The following is a 23,422-nucleotide window of genomic DNA, read 5'->3' as shown; positions in this document are numbered from 1 at the left end:
CTGATGTTTTCTTCCAATAGAAGGTCTCGGAATTGTCACTTTCCTTTCCCTTTGGAAGTTAATTTTGGACTCAGCTTCTTATTTTTAAATTTAAAACTAAAGCATTTATAATTATAAATTTATGATGAAGTTCTACATTATTTACTCTTCACAGGATCTAAAGGAACTAAACCAAAAAGAATAATTCTGTAGGAGACTATAGTTAATATGATCTATCTTTGCAGATACACGCACACATCCCAACATATGTAGTTAGTGGCTTCTTGCCTTTATTGTGGCTTCTGCCCAAGAGCCTAGATATAAACTGTAAAGGAGACCTCAGATAATCCCCTAGGAAAGGTAGAAGGACTTGCCTTAGGCTCAGGTTCCAGACTAGGAAGCTGGGAAATCTTTGCCTTCTAGAGAAAAAACATTACTTTTTGGCACATCCTTTGTGGTAAGTAGAGAACTTTGTCACTTTTAGTGGGCAGGGGAAAAGAATACTCTGCCTAGAAGACCTCTCTGGAAGGTTGTGATAATCAGAAATCTTCCTGGCATTGGTTTCTCACTCTTCCAACTATCTGTATTTTGATTTCCAAATTCTCTGAACCTTCTTTGGTACTATAGGGGAAGTAATGATAATTACAGCCCAAAGCCAAGCTAGTGGTACATTCTGTGAGACCCCAACTATACAGTGTCTTTCTCTTTTCTTTTTTTTTTTTCTTCGTTTCTTCGATAGTCTGTGCCTTCTCTTTAGGGTTTCAAGTGAGAGGGGAAATGAGCAACCAAGTAGATGTGGTTCTTGAGGGATATCTGTGCCCGCTACTTGTCTCGATCTTGGTTAGGTTGATGCTAATTTTCCTAAAGCATTTTTTAGGCAATACTCCTTAGAGCTTTTGTCTGTCCTCCAAGTTCTTAAAGTTTACCTCTGTTGTCCCAGGAAAGCTTTGCATGTTGCTGAAGAGCCAGGTGGGGTCAGAATTAGGGATAGGTGGATTATCACTGTGTGGATATAGTTTGTATCAAGTCATAGGTGAATGTATGGACCTTGAAAATTGCTATTTAAGACTTTTCCCTATTTTAGATTCTTCTATTGTGTTTACAAATTGTTTTTGTAACAATTTTCGTATTTTTCAGTTGTTTGGACAACTGACAGAGGTGTGAAAGAACAGAGTAACTTTGAAATTTAAGGGCATACAAACTTGGACACAAGTAAGAGCTTCAGTTTCTTTGTGTTTCTTTTAAAGTCGGCTTACCAAGGCTCTGTCCTAATCTTTAGTCCTGAAACTAAATTGGAGCCCATATGGTTCAGTTTGCCTTTTCTCCTTTCAAAACTGTCTAGATTCTAACAGGGCTTGGTACTGCAGTATGAACAAGCCCTCTGGGCTCTAAATTTTACTGCAGATGGAAAGTTTTTTTGACTAGCAACACTGGTTTCCACCTTGTAATTTTTCCCAGTGTAACATATACTGAGTGTTTTCCCTTTGATGTGTATGTACCTGGAGGCTAATGAGTAAAGAATGCTTTCAACAAACAGAACCAAAATAAATATGTCTTTGCACTAATTATATAGTATGTGAAGTAACATTTGACTTCAGGTTAATTTTCTTAAGGTTAAAGTAGTTCCAAGGACTCTTGATTGATTTCTCGAGAGACGCTGCTGGAAGGTTTTAGTGTGTGGTGGATATGGATATAAAACTGTCTGTATTTTTGAAGGATTAGTTTAAGCATGGACCACTAAGATTGGCTTGCAAGCATTCAAAATCATGATATATTTATGCTAGTCAGTATATATGCTTTCCTCTTTGATAGCCACCAGATAATAGACCCATCAGCTTTCCCTCATTAAAGTCATAAGATAAAATAAAACTGTCTTTATCAATTTGTTTTTTGAAAGTCAGTTTTTTAACTTCATTTTATGTGAGAGTTTGAAAATGAATTAAAGAGGCTGGTGCCACAAGAAGTATTTTTATGAGTTAAGTGTGAGTCATGTAACACAGACTAAGTACCGTCTCAAAAGCCGCTTTCTCAATTGCAACTGAATTCTATTTGACTGATATTTTCTAGGTAGATTTTGGTAATGTTTGAAATAATGAAATCATGGTTATTGATCAAAGGAAATTTGTTTGGCAGCGGTTCTCAGGCTTTAGGGTACATGAGAAGCACTTGGGTGTGCTTATCTAAAGTACAGATTCTCAGGCTCACCTTTTAAGGGTTATGATTCAGTAGATCTTTCATAGGGCCTAGAAATCTTTATTTTTTTACTCCTTTGCCAGGTGTGGGTAATGCAACCCACATACTCAGTTACATGCCCAGGGTGATGCAGTAGGTTGTAGGCCTTGGATTCTCAGTTCATTTTATCTTCATGATTATATTGAGAGTAATGAGCTAAGGTTATACCAACAAATAGTGAATTGTTAGGCTCTCGAATTCCAACCTAAGTGGAAAATCAGTTAAATACTAACTGTTCTATCTGATCGTCTATACTTTATTTATTGGATCTTGCTAAGCTCTTGAAATAAAGATGGATGGTTAAGAGGTAGCACAAGTTAATATTAATAGTTATAATAATCATTTTACTGCTTTGCAGCGTGTATAGTGTGTTATAGTTTGTAGTTTTATTTATTTATTTATTTATTTATTTATTTAGAGACAGCGTTTCACTCTTGTTGCCCAGGCTGGAGTGCAGTGGTGCGATCTCGGCTCACTGCAACCTCCGCCTCCCGGGTTCAAGCGATTCCCCTGCCTCAGCTTCCCAAGCAGCTGGGATTACAGGCATGTGCCACCACGCCCATCTAATTTTTGTATTTTTAGTAGAGACGGGGTTTCTCCATGTTGGTCAGGCCAGGCTGGTCTCAAACTCCCCACCTCGGCCTCCCAAAGTGCTGGGATTACAGGCATGAGCCACTGCGCCCAGTCAGTTTGTAGTGTTTTTACATCTGATCTTCACACAGTCCTGTGAGATAGGAAGATTATAAGCTCATCAAGGGCAGGGACTACATCAAATACTATGTATTTGTTGTATCCCTAGCCAAATGTCTGGTGGCACATGGAAAGTATTCTTCAATAAATACTTGCCAAATGAATATATGAGTATTATCCCTATTTTATAAGACAGGAAATGGAAACTGAGTGTTGTACCAATGAATGGCAACCAGAATTAAATCCAGATCTTTGGATTCTAGATCTTGAATATTTTCTCTTTTTAGAGCTGTTTTTTTTTTTTTTTTTTTCCTTTTAAAGAGATAGGAGTCTCACTATGTTGCCCAGGCTGTACTTGAATTCTGGGCTCAAGTGATCCTCCCACCTCAGCCTTCCGAGTAGCTGGCACTACAGGCATGCACTACCACACCTGGCTAATTTTTTTGTACTTTTTTTTTTTTTTGTAGAGATGGGGTTGCCATGTTGCCCAGTGTGGTCTTGAACCCCTGGCCTCAAGTGATCTGCCCACTTTGGCCTCCTAAACTGCTGGCATTGCAGGCTTGAGCACCTGGCTGCTTAAAATTCAGTTACATTCGTATAAACGTCGATAGTGGTTGAACTTTGGTTCTACTATTGTGAAATGTAACTATTTTATATCTTTATTTACTCACTATTACCCATTGTTAAATTGGATGAGAGACAGGAGACTAAAGCAGGCATTCTTTGCCTTTATTATTGCTATCTTTACCCTGTTGGTTATCAGTGAAGACAGCAGAACAATCATTTTTAAATTCCTTTTAATTTCACAGGTAGTTGAGGTTGCAAACAAATAAAACTAAATTTGAAAATAGCATTACCTTCCCCTCAGAAATCACTTCCACAGATTGCTGTAACCAGGAAAATATATTTTATTAGTAGCATAACGATTTGTCTGGGTCTTTTAACTTATTGTGAAGAACAGTTCTTTTTCCATCCACCACTGACCAGTTTTTTTCAGATGACGGCCTGTTACCATGCTCTCAAAGATAATTATTTTTCTAGGTAAGTCCCATTGGGAATAATTCTTATGACCTTGTAGATAAGCAAAGAGACTTAATTGACAAGCAGACACTTAACAATTTATGATCACTGCTCAAAATGCTTTTTGAGCATAATCTTTGGCAGTTTCATTCATTAGATGATGGCATTGCTGACAAAAGGATATTGTGGTGGTTTAGGTTAGAGCCATTTAGGTTCATTCTTTTCTTCCACCTCAGCTATACAGATGTTTTCTGTGCTTCTTGGGCAATCCAGTAAGAGCCCATGGATGGGTTGGTACAGTTCAGCCCACATTTGGAAAAAAATTTTAGGCAGTTTTAAAATATCTTTTAAAAAATTGCAGCTCATAGTGAGAGATACATTTTACATTATAACCTAATATATATGCAAAAAAAAAAAAAAAACACCTGAAATAAGCTTCACAAAAATTATGTTTACTGGCCAGGCACAGTGGCTCACGCCTGTAATCCCAGCACTTTGGGAAGCCGAGGTGGGCGGATCACTTGAGCTCAGGAGTTCGAAACCAGCCTGGGCAACATGGTGAAACCTCATCTCTGCAAAAAATACAAAAGTTAGCCACGTGTGGTGGCGCATGCCTATAGTCCCAGCTACTCAGGAGGCTGAGGTGGGAGGATTGCTTGAGCCTGGGATGTTGAGGCTGCAGTGAGCCATGATCACATCACTGACCTCAAGCCTGGGAGACAGAAACCCTGTCTCAAAAATAAAACAAAACCGAACACCAGAGTGCATGATACCAGTAAATACAGTTTTTTTGGTTTCTTTTTTCCTCTCACCTTAGCCTTCCAGAAAGCTGGGACCATAGGCGCATGCCACCATGCCCAGCTAATTTTTTGTATTTTTTGTAGAGACAGGGTTTCACCATGTTGCCCAGGCTGGTCTGAGATTCCTGGGCTGAAGTGATCCGCTTGCCTCGGCTTCCCAAAGTGCTGGGATTACAGGTGTGAGCCACCGTGCCGGGCCCACTCTGGTATTTTTTAGTTTGTTCATATTTTGAGTTTCTTTGTTCTGTTTTTTTGAGTGCTGGTGGTGGCCTGGTACATTAATTTCACAACTCTTTAGGTTGTGATCCACTGTCTGAAAAACAGTAATTTAGGGCATCACTTTTCCTGATATTGGCATGCTAAATATTACTTCATACTCAGTTTGGTTCCACAAGTAAGCACACACTGTATATAAAGAACTGCTTGGCTTGTATGAGTCACAGGGTCTCTGCATCCCTGCCTTTGAGAAGCTTACACTGCAGTAGGGAAGGTAAACAATTTACTGTGTGTAAAGCTAAACGAGGTAATAGAGATAAATGAAAAGCACAATCGAAGTATAGAGGCAGGAGTGAATATGCCTAAGAAGACTGGTGGGGAGACAGCTCATACAAGGCTTTTAAACTGGATTGAAGAACAAATAAAACTTCAGAGAAGGGGCAAGGATTTTATAGGTTGAGGAAAACTGTGACCAAAGAGGGGAAAATGTGAAAAGCTCTTAGGCTAGCAAGGGGCTTAAAGTTGCTGTTTGTCTGTAGACATTTGTGATGATAGAAACTGGAAAGGAAGGTTGCAGTAAGATTTTAAAAAGATGGCTTTGAATGTAATCCCAAGAAGTTTGGATTTTTTTCTCTTTATGAGCTCAGAATATAGCTGTGTGTGCATTAATACCCAGGACTTCCTGTGAATTCAGTTTTATATAATTATTTACCAGAAGAAGTTGAATAACTTTTCCAAGGCGAAAGAGGAAAATCACTATTAGAATTAGAGTAATTTCAGAGCCATCTAGTCTCTTGGACTGTCTTGTACTATATAAAGAAGGGAACTAAGAACAACTAAGCTCTGACACCCAGAACTGGGAACAGCTGGTGAGGAGCTGGTTGCCTTTAACTTGTGTTTGTATTTTATTTCACAATCGAATCCAGCTTCTCAGTTATCCTTTCTCTTTCTCTTCTGTTTTAAATGACTATACTTACTATTGTGTTTACAATTGATAACTTTCATCCTTGTGTGCTACAAGCCTGTTGTGTTCTAGCTCTACTTTCCTCCAAGTCTGTTCCTCTGATTTGAAGATGCTTTTTTTGTGTGTGTGTGACAGAGTCTTGCTCTGTCGCCTAGGCTGGAGAGTAGTGGCACGATCTCGGCTCACTGCAACCTCAGCCTCCCAGGTTCAAGCAATTCTCCTGCCTTAGTCTCCTGAGTAGCTGGGATTACAGGTGTGCACCACCATGCCCAGCTGAATTGTTTGTATTTTTAGTAGAGACCGGGTTTCACCATGCTGGCCAGGCTGGTCTTGAACTCATGACCTCATAATCCACCCACCTCGGCCTCCCAAAGTACTGGGATTACAGGCATAAGCCACTGCACCTGGCCGAAGATGCTTCTTTTAATTTAAATCTTTTATTTTGGCATACAGCATGTTGGGAGCTGAGTGGACTGAAGACGGGGTGGGGGGAAACTTAATGTGGTACTAAAGTTTACACTTAATACCTACCTTCAAAATGAAAATTCATGTGAAGCTCCTTCAAATAAGTTTAAGACCTGGTGGTGATCACAAAGTGAATTGTTGCTTTCTTTCATAATATTCGTACTCCAGGGTTAAATTTTGTGGTATGGTATTAGTCAAATGCTAGGTAGTATGTGTGTAGTCTCTTGTTTATTATTTATTGCTCCCTGCCAACTAAATAAGGTTCTCATAATAGTTGAGGAAATGTGCCTTTCTGCAAGGTATTGAGTTGCTGAATAAGGAGTTGTATTTGAGTACTCTTATGTGTACTTCCTCAGTGAACTTCCACTGATACGAAAACATCTTTTAAGAAATGGTCTGTTTTTGCTTAAGCTGTCTGAAACTTTTTAGATTCTTGTGTCAAACCTCAGAGCAAGACCAGAATGATAGACCTATGTTTTCTACAGGCCTGATACACGAGGAATTAGCTTACTTCCCTCTGGAAAAGTACAGGCAGTCTGCAGAGAGTCAGCTGCTCTGGTGCATGCTCTCCCAGCTGCTTTCAAGAGGCTGATTACTCTTAAAGAACTTTCAATAAGATTATTAACTAGGAAGGTTGTCTCTTCCACCCGCAGATACCACAGTACTTTTATATCTATGTGTTGATCTAGTTTTATTTATATTTATTTATTATGTTTTAAAAATTGGGAGATTGATTAAATGAATATTTGGAGATCTTGGAAAACATGATGGCCTCTGAGAATTTTGGAAACTTTTTCTACTTATTTTGCTGATCAGTTTAATCATCTAGAACGTTTGTTCCTGCCTCTGTCTTTACTTGGAAACAGCAATGAGTTTTGTTCTCTCTACCTGAGGTTTTGTATCAAGGAAATGTGACACTGAAGTTTCGTTTGTGAGTTATGTGCTAGTAGATTATTATAGATTTCCCTGTCTTACCCAGTTATCTTTTATATTCCTCATTTGGAAAAGGTCCGACTGTACCTTTCTTCTCTTTCAATATGTTGGAATGGACTACAGACTTACAGAAATTGTAGTCTGTGTTTCTCATTTCCAAAATAAATTGCTCAAATTTAATTTGGATTAAAAGATGGTATTTGATCGTCAAAGAGTCATATCCCTTCAAAAGTATATCTTGTTACTAATTTGTAAAGACTGTCTTTCATAAATGAAGGTATTTCAGCTGTTTTTTTCAGTTGTCATGATAGATTACACTATCTGTTCACATTCATGTACAGGACCACTTGGGATTAATTGAATATATAGGAAATGGGTGGTTGAGATTCAGGGTTCAGGTTGCGGCCCCAGAACAAATTTACCAGATCACGTGAGGGATAATGTTTTTAATTACATTATGTAGTAATTCAGAAATAGTAGTGTAATAGAACTTCAGAAATATCAAAAAATTTTTTTCCTTTGATGATTTACTTGACTTGCAAACCAAGGTTATTGATAAAACAAGTATATTTTATTCTTTAATTAACTTTCACTGTGGTCAGTATACCAAGTTAAAATCATCTGGGGGTAGCACTTAAATTGGCCATGTTGACAATGATTCAAAATGTAGCAGCTCTCAAACACTGAGTTGGTGTTGGGAAATGATTTAGGACTAGTTGTGTTTTGGTGGTGAACAACTGAGTGGGGGATCCTCAGAAATGTGTAGGAGGAAAATGAGTTACTTTAGGAAAATCATCATGGCTATTAGCAACTTTCTTTCCCATTTCTTTTTTTTAAAATTTAAATTTAATTTATTTTTCTTGCCCAGCCTGGAGTGTAGTGGTGCGATCACAGCTTACTGAAGCCACGACCTCCTGGACTCAAGGGATTCTCCCATCTCAGCCTCCCAAGTAGCTGGGACCACATGCATGTGCTACTACACCTGGCTAATTTTTATATTATTTGTTTATTTTATTTACTTATTTTTTTTGAAACAGTCTCGCCCTGTCGCCCAGGCTGGAGTGCAGTGGTATGATCTCAGCTCACTGCAACCTCCACCTCCCGGGTCCAAGTGATTATCCTGCCTCAGCCTCCCAAGTAGCTGGGATTACAGGCGCATGCCACCATACCCGCCTAATATATATATATATATATTTTTTTTGAGATGGAGTCTCGCTGTCGCCCAGGCTGGAGTGCAGTGGCACGATTTTGGCTTACTGCAATTCTGTCTCCCAGGTTCAAGTGATTCTCCTGACTCAGCCTCCCGAGTAGCTGGGACTACAGGTGCGGGCCACCATACTTGGCTAATTTTTTGTATTTTTAGTAGAGACGGGGTTTCACCTTGTTAGCCAGGATGGTCTCTATCTTCTGACCTCGTGATCCGCCCACCTTGGCCTCCCAAAGTGCTGGGATTACAGGCGTGAGCCACCACGCCCAGTATTTTTTAATAGAGATGGGGTTTCACCATGTTGGCCAGTCTGGTCTTGAACTCCTGACCTCAGTGATCTGCCCGCCTTGGCCTCCCAAAATGCTGAGATTACAGGCATGAGCCACCACTCCTAACCTAATTTTTATATTTTTTTTGTAGAGACAAGGTCCCACTTTGTTGCCCAGACTGGTCTTGAACTTGTGGATTCAAATGATCCTCCCGCCTTGGCCTCCCAAAGTGCTGGGATTATAAGTATGAGCCACTGCGCCTGACCCTTTCCCATTTCTAACATTTATTGTCCTCCAGTACAAAGAAGTAACCCATTGTCATGTCTACTCTATGATAGGCTAGAACTATAGGGTTGCTCTATATTGATCAAGTTTTTAAAGATAAAAATGAAAAAAAAATCCTATCCAGACAAAATAAATCAGTGTTTTATATTTTTGGAGCATCAGAACTTACTTTAAGACCTCACTGGTAATTCTTTAGCCTCTCACATGTGATAAAGACATTGTGCTTACATTTTTTTAAAATTTATTTATTTATTTATTTTAGAGACAAGGTATCACTCTTTCACCCATGCTGGAGTGCAGTGGCACAATCATAACTCACTGCAGCTATTGATCTCCTGGGCTCAAGTGATCCTTCTGCCTCAGCCTCCTGAGTAGCTGGGACTATGGGTGTGTGCCACCATACACAGCTAATTTTTAAAATTTTTTTTGTAAAGTTAGGGTCTTGCTATGTTCCCCAGGCTGGTCTCAAACTCCTGGGCTCAAGCCGTCCTCCTGCCTTGGCCTCCCAAAGTGTTGGGATTACAGGAGTGAGCCACCTCACCTGGCCTAAAATTCTAAAACTAGAACTTTGTATTCTACTAAGAGTGAAATGGACAGGTTTGTTTTTATTCTTGGTGACAAGTGGTTACATTGGCTTTTCAGGTAATGATCAGATAATAAATGAGCTTTTTTTTTCTGAATAGCTTGATTTTATATATATATATATATATATATATATATATATGTATTTTTTTTTTTTTTTTTTGCGACGGAGTCTTGCTCTGTTGCCCAGGCTGGAGTGCAGTGGCGTGATCTTGGCTCATTGCAACCTCCATCTTCTGGGTTCAAGCAATTCTCTGGTCTCAGCCTCCCAAGTAGCAGGGACTATAGGCACCTGCCACCACGCCCGGCTAATTTCTGTATTTTTAATAGAGATGGGGTTTCACCATATTGATCAGGTTGGTCTCGAACTCCTGACCTCAGGTGATACACCTACCTCGGCCTCCCAAAATGCTGGGATTACAGACATGAGCCACCACGCCCAGCCAGCTTGATTATATTTTTATATTTATTTTTTAAATATCTTAAATCCTTAGCCTTATTATACTTTTTTCTCTGAATGACAAGTATGATTCATTTATTTGGAAATAAATCTACCTGATTATGTTTGTATACTGATTGCCTTGGAGTTAGAAGGTTTGAGGAATCTGTAATTCTTTCTTCCCCAGTAATAAACTCTTGTTACTTCTGGCTGGAGGTATTAAGGTTGAAGAACAGATGAGTCTTATTTGTACTTCTTCTGCCTCAGGCAGCATTCTTTGTAAATAGAACACCCAGTCAAAGGTAAAAAGTCCCAGTGATGGTAAGCAACTTATTTGACAAGTTATTTATTCTTTTTTTTCCTTTTTGGGAAGACCAGATGCCAATTAACATACTTCTCAGTTTCTCAGCTTTGCCAGGGGCAAACTTTATTGTTATTAATACGCGCTTTTGCCCAGTGTTAAATTTTTGGACGTAGGTGCTTTAAAAATACTGGTGTAGGCCAGGCGCTGTGGCTGACGCCTGTAATCCCAGTACTTTGGGAGGCCGAAGCGGCAGATCACTTGAGGTCAGGGGTTTGAGACTAGCCTGGCCAACATGGTGAAACCCCGTCTTCATTAAAAATACAAAAATTAGTCAGGTGTGGTGGCATGCACCTGTAATCCTAACTACTGGGGAGGCTGAGGCAGGAGAATTGCTTGAACCAAGGAGATGGAGATTGCAGTGAGCTGAGATCATGCCACTGCACTCCAGCCTGGGTGACAGAGCAAGACTGTCTCAAAAAAAAAAAAAGATAAATAAAAAAATATTGGTATAAAGGTTGAATCTGGCCAGGTGCGGTGGCTCATGCCTGTAATCTGAGCACTATGGGAGGCCGAAGGGGCAGATCACTTGAGGTCATGAGTTCAAGACCAGCCTGACCAACATGGTGAAACCCCGTCTCTACTAAAAACACAAAAATTAGCGGGAGAATCACTTGAACCGGGGCGGTGGAAGTTGCAGTGATTCGAGACCACACCAGTGCACTCTATCCTGGCAACAGAGCAAGACTCTGTGTCCAAAAAAAACAGAAAAAGCTGGGTGTGGTGGCACACACCTGTAATCCCTGCTACTCGGGAGGCTGAGGCAGGAGAATTGCTTGAGCCTGGGAGGCAGAGGTTGTAGTGAGCCGAGATCAGGCCACTGCATTCCAGAGCTTGGGCAACAGAGTGAGACTGTGTCACCAAAAAAAAAATAAAATAAAAATAAAAGATTGGGCCGGGCGCAATGGCCCACACCTGTAATCCCAGCTACTCTGGAGGCTGAGGCAGGAGAATGGCGTGAACCCAGGAGGTGTCGCTTGCAGTGAGCCGAGATGGCGCCACTGCACTCCACCCTGGGCGACAGAGCGAGACTCCATTTCAAAAAAATAAAAAATAAAATTAAAAAAGATTGAATCTTACTTTCCATACTTAAAAAAAGGTACCAAAGGATTTGAGAAGTAAAGCTCTCTCTGTAAAACCTTGGAAATTTGTTCAATTTGGTCTGTATGTGATTAACTTTTTTTTTTTGTTTTTCCCTACATTTGCCAAAGATGAGACCTAATTAGAATTAAATGAAGGTTTTTTTGGCTTGTTTTTATTTTTGGACTTATTTTGAGCCAAGACACTTTGATATTGTGTCTTTCTAAAAAAGAATAATTTGTCAGAATTGTTGCATTAAAAGAATGTTTTATGATAATGGTTTTAAAAATCAGGAAGAGAATACTGTTTTATCATGAGATTCAAGAGATCAAGACCATCCTGGCCAGCATGGTGAAACCTGTCTCTACTGAAAATGCAAAAAATTAGCTGGGTGTGGTGGCGTGCCCCTGTAGTCCCAGCTACTTGGGAGGCTGAGGCAGGAGAATCACTTGAACTTGGGAGGCAGAGGTTGCAGTGAGCCAAGATCGTGCCACTGCACTCCAGCCTGGGCGACAGAGCAAGACTCCGTCTAAATAAATAAATAAATAAATAAATAAATGTAAAATGAAGAAGAGAAAACTTAAATTGATTGAAATTTTGGGACCCTATAACTTTGAGGTTGTTGTTTTCTGCTCACTTGTATTTAGGCAGTTGCTAAGGCTGGGCAGTGGTTACACTAAATCATGACTGAAGAGAGACAAGATAGTTGTTGTTTTGTTTTGTTTTCTAATACTGTAAAGTGCTCCAGGCTCATCTTGTATATTTCCTGCTGTAGTCCTAGAATCAACCATTTATTTAAAGGTCCCTGGTTCCTTTATTGGTTTTACAGACCAAGATCTGGGCATTCTGGGCATTAGGGTGTGGTTTCTTTTAGGCCATTTCGGCTGACAGCAAAGAAATTTGTGTGTGTATATTAACTCTTGTGTACATACATATCTATAAATACTTCTCTATGTAACCCTCTGTATTATATTAAATTAAACATGAGTTCTGATTCTTCATCTCTACTGCATTACCACATGGATTATTCTAGCCTCCTCCCCTTGCTGATCTTCCGTGAATTTCCATTCCACAGTGAGAAACTTGGCTTTTCCCATCTGCCACCCATTTACTTAATTGTTCAATTCCAATACACTTGTTTAGCAGTATCAGAATTGTTAACGAGTACCCTCGTGGAAAACAACTTTATTGACTAAAGTACAGTACTTATTGGTAGTCTCTTTTGCGTTTAGTCTTATGGACTCTTTTCCTTTACAGTCACTTAGATCCATAACTTTTCCTCTACTCACTTTAGTAAGGTTTTTAAAAATACCTTTGAAATACAGTTAGGTTCTCTTGTCACAGTCTGGGATTCTTCCAACCTACTAACTGATTTTTAAAATATTTGCATATATTAAGGTTCACACTGTTCTTGGTGTTTTTTGTTTTTGTTTTTTTAAATAGAGATGGGGTTTCGCCATGATGCCCAGGCTGGTCTCGAACTCCTGGGCTCAAACAGTCCACCCGCTTTGGCTTCCCAAAGTGCTAGGATTACAGGTGTAAGCCACTGCGCCTGGCCAAGGTTCACTCTTTGTTCTATAAAGTTCTATAGATTTTGACATGCATTATGTCATATATGCACCATTACAGTATCGTACAGAATAATTTCACTACCCTAAAAATTCCCTGTGCTTCGCTAATTCATCCTTGTCTTCTCCATAGGCCCCTGGTAACCACTGATCTTTGCCTTTTCTGGAATGTCATATAATTGGAATAATACATAAATAGTAGCCTTTCAGACTGGCTTCTTTCCCTTAGCAACATGGACTTAAGGTTCCTGCATGTCTTTTCATGACTGTTTTTTTTTTTTTTTTTTTTTTTTTTTTTAAGATGGAATTTCACTCTGTCGCCCAGGCTGGAGTGCAGTGGTGCAATCTTGGCTCACTGCAACCTACACCTCCTGGGTTCAAGCGATTCTCCTGCTGCAGCCTTTTGAGTAGCTGGGATTACAGGCGCCCGCCACCATGCCCAGCTAATTTTTGTATTTTTAGTAGTGATGGGCTTTTACCGTATTGGCCAGGCTGGTGTCAAACTCCTGACCTCAGGTGAAACGCCCATCTTGGCCTACCTAAGTACTGGGATTGCAGGCATGAGCCACTGCGTCCGACCTTTTCATGGCTTAATAGCTCATTTCTTCTTTTAGAGGCATAATACTCAACTGTATGGCTCTTCCACAGATTGTTTATTCATCTATTGAAGGACATCTTGGTTACTTACAGTTTTTTGGCAATTATGAATAAAGCTGCCATAAACATTTATTTACGTGCAGGTTTTTGTGTAGATGTAAGTTTTCAGCTCAGTTGGGTAAATACCTGGGAATGTGATTGCTGGATCTTATGGTAAGACTGTAAAAAGCTGCCAAACTGTCTTCCAAAATGACTATCATTTTGTATTCCCACCAGCAGTGAATGAGGATTGCTGTTGCTCCACATCCTCACCAGCATTTGGTATTTGGTATTATCAGGTTTTTTGATTTTAGGCATTCTAATAGGCGTGTAGTGGTATCTTGTTTTCATTTGCAGTTCCCTGATGATGAATGATATTGAGCATCTTATATGCTTATTTGCCATCTGTATATCTTCCTTGGTGAGGTATCTGTCCAGATATTTTGCCCATTTTTAAATTGGGTTGTTTGTTTTCTTATTGTTGAGTTTTAATAGCTCTTTGTATATTTTGGATACAAGTGTTTTATCAGATATGTGTTTTGCAAATATTTTCTCCTAGTCTGTTTTGTTTTTTCATTCTCTTAACAGTGTCTCTTGCAGAGCAGAAGTTTTCAATTTTAATAAAGTTCAACTTAGCAATTTTTTTCCTTCATGGATCATGCTGTTTGGTGTTGTAGCTGAGATCTCATTGGCAACCCCCTAGATTTTCTCCTATGTTATCTTTTAGAAGTTTTGTAGATTTGTATTTTTGTAATCCACTTTTAGGCAGCATTGGCTCAAACATTTCTAGATTATTTTGTTCTTCGTGTTTACAATTTTACATGATTGCTTCCTAGTTTATTAAATTATTGTACTACAATTTTCTTAGATTTTCATCCCCCTATTGACTTTTTATAAAAACAAATTTGGAAACAACCTAAATAATAATGGATATGTTTGTGCTTAGCTTTTTTGTGTTTAGGCGCTTGCTTCAGCAGCCCATATAGTAAAATTAGAACGATACAGAGAAGATTAGCATGGCCCCTGTGGAAGGATCATACATAAATTTGTGAAGTGTTCCATATATATACATGCACATATATACACATGTATATATACGTATATATACATATATGCGTATACATGTATACGTATATACATATATACGTATACATGTATACGTATATATACACATATACATGTATACGTATATATACACATATACATGTATACGTATATATACACGTATACATGTATACGTATATATACACGTATACATGTATACGTATATATACACGTATACATGTATACGTATATATACACGTATACATGTATACGTATATATACACGTATACATGTATACGTATATATACACGTATACATGTATACGTATATATACACGTATACATGTATACGTATATATACACGTATACATGTATACGTATATATACACGTATACATGTATACGTATATATACACGTATACATGTATACGTATATATACATGTATATATACACGTATGCATATATATACATGTATACATGTATATATACGTATATATACATGTATACATATATATATGTTTGTATATATGTGTGTGTATATATGTGTATATATATAATTTTTTTTTTTTTTGAGACAGAGTCTCACTCTGTTGACCAGGCTGGAGTGCAGTGGGGCAATCTCAGCTCACTGCAACCTCTGCTTCCTGGGTTCAAGCGATTCTCCTGCCTCAGCCTCCTGAGGGTGTACATGTGCGTGCCACCATGCCCGGCTAATTTTTTGTATTTTTGGTAGAGACGGGGTTTTACCATGTTGGCCAGGCTGGCCTTGAACTCCTGACCTCAGGTGATCTGCCTGCCTCAGCCTCCCAAAGTGCTGGGATTACAGGCATGAGCCAGTGTGCCCGGCCACTGTTCCATATATATATATATTTTTTTGTGAGGCCAGCCTGATCAACGTGGTGAAGCCCTGTCTCTACTGAAAATACAAAAATTAGCAGGGCGTGGTGGCCTGCACCTGTAATCCCAGCTACTCAGGAGGCTGAGGCAGGAGAATCGCTTGAACCCGGGAGGCGAAGGTTGTAGTGAGCCGAGATCGCACCACTGCACTCTCGCCTGGGCGACAGAGTGAGACTTTGTCTCAAAAAAAAAAAAAAAAGAAACTTTTTTGTGTTTGGGATTATTTCATTTATTCTTAGAAGAAATGCTTGAGAGTGTTCTGCATACCATTGTAAAATTTTTGCCCTTACGAAGCTCATATTTTGGTCATTGCCTTAGGATAAATTCTCAGTAATACAATTATTAGTTAAAATATTATGACCATTTTTATATCTTTAGATGCATATTGCCAGTGAAATTACTTTCTAAAGGATTTTACCTATTTATAAAACCATCTCATATTCTAGATGATAAAAGTTGATATTAAAAATAATTAAGATAATAATTTTTTATTTTAAAAGTTGTTGACCAGATTTTACTATTTATTAGAAAATGCAAGCATTTTGGAAAACTTTGGCCATTTACTTTCTCTTGTTGTGCTTTTATCATCCATCAATAAATAAGATGCTCTAAGATGTGAGGGGCAAAATATTATTATTTCTAAAACAACATTCCAAATGTCTTTGATATTTAGTGATCCAGAATGGAAATTTTGTTTAAATCTGTTCAAGCTTCACAACTATTTTGGCTGCATTCATTGCTTACACATGTCTAATCTTATATCTCAAGAGTTTAAGGGCAAAGTATGGTATGATTGCTTATATAATTAGTCAGTAAGAATATTCTTCGGCCGGGCACGGTGGCTCACGCCTGTAATCCCAGCACTTTGGGAGGCCGAGGTGGGTGGATCACGAGGTCAGGAGATCGAGACCATCCTGGCTAACACGGTGAAACCCCGTCTCTACTAAAAATACAAAAATTAGCTGGGTGTGGTGGCAGGCGCCTGTAGTTCCAGCTACTCGGGAGGCTGAGGCGGGAGAATGGCGTGAACCCGGGAGGCGGAGCTGGCAGTGAGCTGAGATCGTGCCACTGCACTCTAGCCTGGGCGACAGAGCGAGACTCCGTCTCAAAAAAAAGAATATTCTTCCACTTGTTTGCCTAAGTAAGATAGCAAGGAGGCAGAGTTAGATGAAAAGGAGACAAACTGAACCAGTCAGATGATTTAACTGCAAAAATTAGAAAGGACAGACTGTTACATTTTGGTAGAGTAGTTCCTTGTCTTTACAGTGTAGTTTCTAGTACAGTTGTACTGAACAACTAAGCAGTGAACCAGTGAAAAGTCAAAGGAAATGTCTCTCTTCTCATATGCCAGGGGTCTTTTTTCCTTCAACTTCAGAGATCTCCTAATTTTTAAGAAGATATGTTGTGGAGAAGGTAGGGAGTTCATTTACAAAGCTCTGTATAATTGAGGAGATGATATAATAGCTGTGTTAAAGTTTTAAACATAGTTCCAGTCACCCTAACTCAACTATTTTTGTATTTTACATAATGTGCCTTATGGGCTAAAATAGAAACAATTTGTAATTTTCGTTTTTGCATTTAACATAAGAACTTTTCCATGTTTGCATATAGTTTTCATAAATATTTTTAAGATGTTTATAGTCCATATGTTTGATGTACTTCAGTGTCTTTAAAGGTTTCTCTAATGTTGGATATTATTTGGCTGAACAAATTACTTTTCAAATACTTGGTCAGAAGAAAATGCTTTACAATCTTAAATGCTTAAATTTTTTTTTTTTCCTTGAGACAGGGTCTCCTCTGTCACCCAGGCTGGAGTGCGGTGGCGCAATCTCAGCTCACTTATGCACCTCTGCCTCCTGGGTTCAAGCAATCCTCTCAGGTAGCTGGGACAATACGTGTGCACCACCAGGCCCAGCTAATTTTTAAAATATTTTTTGTAAAGGCAGAGTCCCACCATGTTGCTCAGGCTGTCTTGAACTCCTGGGCTCAAGTGATCCTCCCACTGCGGCCTCCCAAAGTGTTGGGATTATAGTTGTTAGCCACTGTGCCTGACCCTTAAAAATCTAACAAGTGAAATCTAGGCCTCCTAAGAAAAAGAATCTGAATTATGTTTGTAATGCACTATAATGGTATTTTTGCAGTGTTTGATGAATTTAACTTTTGTCCCTTACATTATGGCTTTGATAAACTTGAGAGATGCTGCTGTTATCTGACTTAACTTTATAATTTGTTGTGGAGGTTGTTTTTTTTTTTGAGATGGAGTTTTGCTCTTGTTGCCCAGGCTGGAGTGCAGTGGTGCGATCTCGGCTCACTGCAATGTCTGCCTTCCAGTTTCAAGTGATTCTCCTGCCTCAGCCTTCCAAGTAGCTGGGATTACAGGCATGCGCCACCACGCCCGGCTAATTTTTGTATTTTTAGTAGAGACGGGGTTTCACCATGTTGGCCAGGCTGGTCTTGAACTCCTGACCTTGTGATCTGCTCACCTCAGCCTCCCAAAGTGCTGGGATTACAGGCATGAGCCACCGCACCTGGACATGTTGCTGAGGTTTTTAACTATACAAGGTTTGAAATATGTGTCCTATTGTTTATAGGAGATTAAGACAAAAAAGCCAAAGCAGAAGTAGGGGTAAACTAGCTGTGGCTTAATTTTCTTTTCATTACCTCCATGAAATAACCTTGTAAGACTTGGAAATAGCCAAAGTTTAGCTTATTTTCCACAAGACATGGGAGGTGAAGGAAAAAGCATATATTTTATTTAAGCAGTTTTATGCTGCAGATATGTACAGATTCATCTACTAGATATTTAACAAATTTATTCACAATAGCAAAACATTCATAGTAATCTAAAAGTAGAATAGGGGTTATGCTTTTCACCCAGATGGTGGACTCCTATTTCACACTTACAGATGTGGATATTATATAATAATTTTTATTTTTATTTTATTTATTTTTATTTTTTATTTTTTTTGAGACGGAGTCTGGCTCTGTCGCCCAGGCTGGAGTGCAGTGGCACAATCTCGGCTCACTGCAAGCTCCACCTCCCGGGTTCACGCCATTCTCCTGCCTCAGCCTCCCTAGTAGCTGGGACTACAGGCGCCCGCCACTACGCCTGGCTAATTTTTTTGTATTTTTAGTAGAGATGGGGTTTCACCGTGTTAGCCAGGATGGTCTTGATCTCCTGACCTCGTGATCTGCCCTCCTCGGCCTCCCAAAGTACTGGGATTACAGGCTTGAGCCACCGCGCTCGGCCAATAAACTTTACTGAGGCTTAATTAACATACAGTTAAATGCACACATATGAAGCATAGAGTTTGAGTTTTGGCAAAAGTATACATCCATTTAACCACCACCCCAGTCAAGATATAGACAGTTCCATCATTTTTTTTTTTTTTCCCTGACACAGTGTCTCACTTTGTCACCTAGGCTGGAGTGCAGCGGTGAGATCTTGACTCACTACAGCCTTGACTCCCAGGTACAAGCAATCCTCCTACCTCAGTCCCCAAGTAGCCAGGACTGCAGGCCTGCTCCAGGATGCCCAGCTAATTTTTTGTATTTTTTGTAGAGATGGGGTTTCGCCTTGTTGCCCAGGCTGGTCTCAAACTCCTGAGCTCAAGTGATCCCCCCTGCCTCTGCCTCTCACAGTGCTGGGATTACAGGCGTGACACGTAAGAAAGTTTCTTTGTGCCCCTTTGCATTCAGTACTATCCCCTCCCCTCCAGACAACAAGTGATTTGATTTCTACCACTAAAGAATAGTTTTGTCTATTCCAGAACTTCAAATAAATGGAGTCAAATGAGTCGGATTCTTTTCTGTCTCACTTTCCTCCCCCTGAGTGTATTTTTGAGATTTATCTGTGTTGTTGGGGATGAGTAGTTTTTCCTTTTTATTCCTTTTTCCTTTTATTGCTGTGATACTCCACTTTATGAATATGCCACAACTTGTTTATCCATTTGCTTTTTGATAGACATTGGGTTGTTTTTAGTTTTGTACTATTTTGAATAAAGCTGCAGTGAACATTCAACTACAGTTGTTTGTGTAGATGTGTGTGTGTGTGTTTTTTTTTCTCTTGGATAATACCTAGGAGTGGAATTGCTGGGTCTTGTAGTAAATGTATGTTTAACATTATGAGAAACTGCTAGATTGTTTTTATTTTATGCACTTATCAGCTGTATATAAGAATGGCACTTGTTCCACATCTTTGGCAAAACTTGGTATTGCCACTCTATTTTAGCCATTCTTATAGACATGTAGCCATTGTGTAGGCATATAGCCATCTACAAAATTGAAATGTATGTCTTAGCACTTGCAGTTATAGGAATTTATTATCCATTTTTAATGGGCTGCCTCTGAGAGACTAATTACTTTTTTATTACTTTCGTGCATGTCACAGAGGGTCAAAATAGTATTTTGCTTACTATGTAGAATGGCTTTTTGCTGTGGTATATATAGTGATTGGGTTTGTCATATTTCCATTTATACCTAGTTTTCATTGTATGTAGCTTCCTTCACAAGTGGTATACAAATCCTGACTAGAGCTTTTTCTCCTGCTTTTGGAAATGTTTATGTTAGCTTTGCAGTTTCCCTAGCTGGCCAACTTTGGTTGAATAGAAGTCTTATTTGAAGCCACTCCGATTAGCTAGCTTAAGGCCTCTCTCTATTGGGGCCAAATGTTGGTCTTATGTAAAAGTAAGTATTTTATTAAAATTATCGCGTGTGTCTTTACAATGCCAAAGACATAAAATAAATTAGATATCATCTGCGTAACTAAAGCAAATTTTCATCTTATTTGTGGATTGTTGGAATTTTTGGCCCCCTTAATTTTTTCCTTCATTTTATTATGAAAAGTTTCAAACCTACAGAAAAATTGAGAGAATTGTACAGTGAATACCTGTATACCTATCACCTAGATTCTATAATTACATTTTGTTGTATTTGCTTAATCGCATATGTGTTAGACATTTTTGATGATGTATTTAAGCTGCTGCCTTTCTTTATAAAAGCAGTATATATTGGTAGATCCTACTGTGCAGTCAGTACTTTTGTGTGATAAGAGAATTGGTGCTTCACTGATCCAGTGGTCTTGTGAAGCTGGCTATCTGTGAACCCCATTGTCATTGGTTGAGAGCTTAATTATTTATTTTCAAATGAATTTCAGCTAGATTATGTTACAAAGACAGAATTGAAAGGCAAGGGAAATTGCTGGTAGAAAAGGTTTGTATCATCAAGGAGGTGAAAATACTACCAACTTGTTTGCCCAATTGATACAAATACTATAACACAAATAGCTACCATTTATTGAGTAGTTACCATGTTCTAGAGCTTCCTCTCATTTTAATTTTCACAACAACTCCATTAGCCGATGATATTAACCCCATTTTATGGATTAGAAAATTGAGATTTAATGAGATAAAGTAATTTACTTAAGGGCTCATCCATTAAACAGCACAATTGGTATTCAAACCCAAGTCTGTTTGACTCCCAAACCCATACTTTGAACCTGAAGTCTGTACTGCTGAAAGTTTCTCCTTATTGAAGAATTTATATTTTGCATTAATTTATGTCTTCAGAATTATACAAAGTATTGGGCCACACCAAATTTGAGTCTGGTATAGTAGCCTTCTTGTAAAAAATTATATCATATAACATTTTTATGACTGTGAAGACCTCTTAATTCTTCAGGAAGGAGGGCCCTTTTTCAAATCAGACATCCTGGGGTTTTTACTGACCTTATTTCATTCTCTGAAGAATGAAGGAATTTCCCACTTTGTAGTAAGTCATGGAATGTATAGCATTCCTTCTATAGTTGAACCAGATAAATATTAGCAAGTCTGTTTAGAATATGACACTGGAAGTTTTTTCCCGTCTTTTTTTAAAAGAGGTTTTTGGAATTATAGTCAATCTGAAACTTGGTCTTACTAATAAAGAAGTGAAACCTAAGTGAGCTCCCTTGCTCCCTGATGGCTCTTGGTATAAGTCTCACTTAAGTTTCTCTGATGATTTTCAGGGTTTATTTTTGTGAGTGACCCAAGGAACGGTGTATTTTGATTTGAAAACTGAATGGGTGGAGGTGTGTATTGAAAGCAATAGTTCTGAATCTTTTTGGAGTTCATATACTCCTTTTTGAAGCTGATGAAAGCTAGGGAAACTCCCCAGAAAAAAACACATAATAGGCACATAAAAAGAATTTTACATACAAATTTTGTAGATCCAGTGACTCTCAAGTCTACCAACAGAGTGCCCTAGATAAAAAATTCTTTAAAGGAAAAAAAATCAGGGAACCGAAAAGTAAGATTTGAGCATCAGTTTTTATTTTTCACAAATGTGCATTTCATAAAATTGATTGCATTAACAGAAATTTTGTTTTGGTATTTAAGATTTTATTTTATTTCATTTTTTAAAAAACAGGATCTTCTTTGGTAACCCAGGCTGGAGTGCAGTGGCATGATCTAGCTCACTGCAGCCTTGAACTCCCAGGCTCAGGTGATCTTCCCAGCTCAGCCTCCCAAGTAGCTGGAACTATAGGCACGTGCCACCAGGCCTGGCTAATCTTTTGGTATATTTCGTATAGAGATGGGGTTTCACCATGTTGCCCAGGCTGGTCTCAAACTCCTGAACTCAAGTGATCCATCTGCCTTGGCCTCCTAAAGTGCTGGGATTACAGGTGTGAGCCACACTGTGCCTAGCCTGTATCCAAGATATTAGTATTTTGGCCAGTCTTTAAGGTGTCAGCTTTTGCCACTTTTGTTAAAAAAAAAAAAAAAAAAAAAAAGGATATTCATGAGTTAGCTAAGGTTCCTAGGGATATATAAGAATGTATGGTGATTTCTAAACTTGCTTTTTCATTTTTTTCTTATACCATCAAATCATTTTCTCAGAACTAGTAAGGCCAAATACTTAGATAAAATCTTTTGCCGGTTCCTTACTTAAGATTTCCATTTCTTCTTTAATCAAAATCTATATACATAGTACCTCTTTACTTCTTAAACCTTCTGATATAAATGTTTAGGAATTGTTCTACATGTTTTATTACATTAATCTTCACAGCAACTCTGTTAGGAACTTATTGTCTCCATTTACACATGTGGAAAGCAAGGCTAAGAAAGGTTAAAAACTCAGTCAAGACCAATTCTGGTACTAATAGTCAGGATCAGGATTTAAACTCCTGTAAGTAGCTCCAAAGCCCATTTTCTTTCCATTTTACCATGCTGGTGTATGATCAGAGTTGATCACGTTTTTTTTGTTTTTTTTTTTTTGAGACAGAGTCTTGCTCTGTCCGCCAGGCTGGAGTGCAGAGTGCAGTGGCGTGATCTGGGCTCACTGCAAGCTCCGCCTGCTGGGTTCACGCCATTCTCCTGCCTCAGCCTCCCAAGTAGCTGGGACTACAGGCGCCCGCCACCATGCCCGGCTAATTTTTTGTATTTTTAGTAGAGACGGGGTTTCACCGTGTTAGCCAGGATGGTCTTGATCTCCTGACCTTGTGATCCACCCGCCTCGGCCTCCCAAAGTGCTGAGATTATAGGCTTGAGCCACCGCGCCCGGCCCCTGATCATGTTTTTTGATCACAGGTCTGACTGAATGAATTCAAAGCCCAAGTTTCCATCAGTGAAAGGGGCTCTTTATTTTTTTCTATAGCTAGCTTATTGTAAAATTACTGATTTTTTTGTATATAAGTTAGACTTGTAGGATGTGAAATGTCAGGAGTGCTGAATTTACTGGCTAGATTGTTAAACCCTAAATTAAATCCCAGGAGGCTAGC

The 23,422-nt window shown here is 38.9% G+C and overlaps 1 protein-coding gene and 1 non-coding gene across 7 annotated transcripts in view; both read left to right on the top strand.

Moving 5' to 3' along the window:
* The window catches only part of SNX27 (sorting nexin 27), a 91,144-nt gene that overhangs the window by 5,105 nt on the left and 62,617 nt on the right, over positions 1 to 23,422 (top strand). The window lies entirely within an intron of this gene.
* On the top strand, positions 14,688 to 14,794 carry LOC112438284 (U6 spliceosomal RNA). The gene has a single exon (XR_003026740.1). It is a non-coding gene; the product is annotated as a U6 spliceosomal RNA (small nuclear RNA).

Source organism: Pan paniscus, chromosome 1 (genome assembly GCF_029289425.2).
Source record: "Pan paniscus chromosome 1, NHGRI_mPanPan1-v2.0_pri, whole genome shotgun sequence".
NCBI lineage: Eukaryota > Metazoa > Chordata > Mammalia > Primates > Hominidae > Pan > Pan paniscus.
The sequence above is the reverse complement of the archived record's forward strand: the minus strand, read 5'-3'. Positions and strand labels throughout refer to the sequence as shown.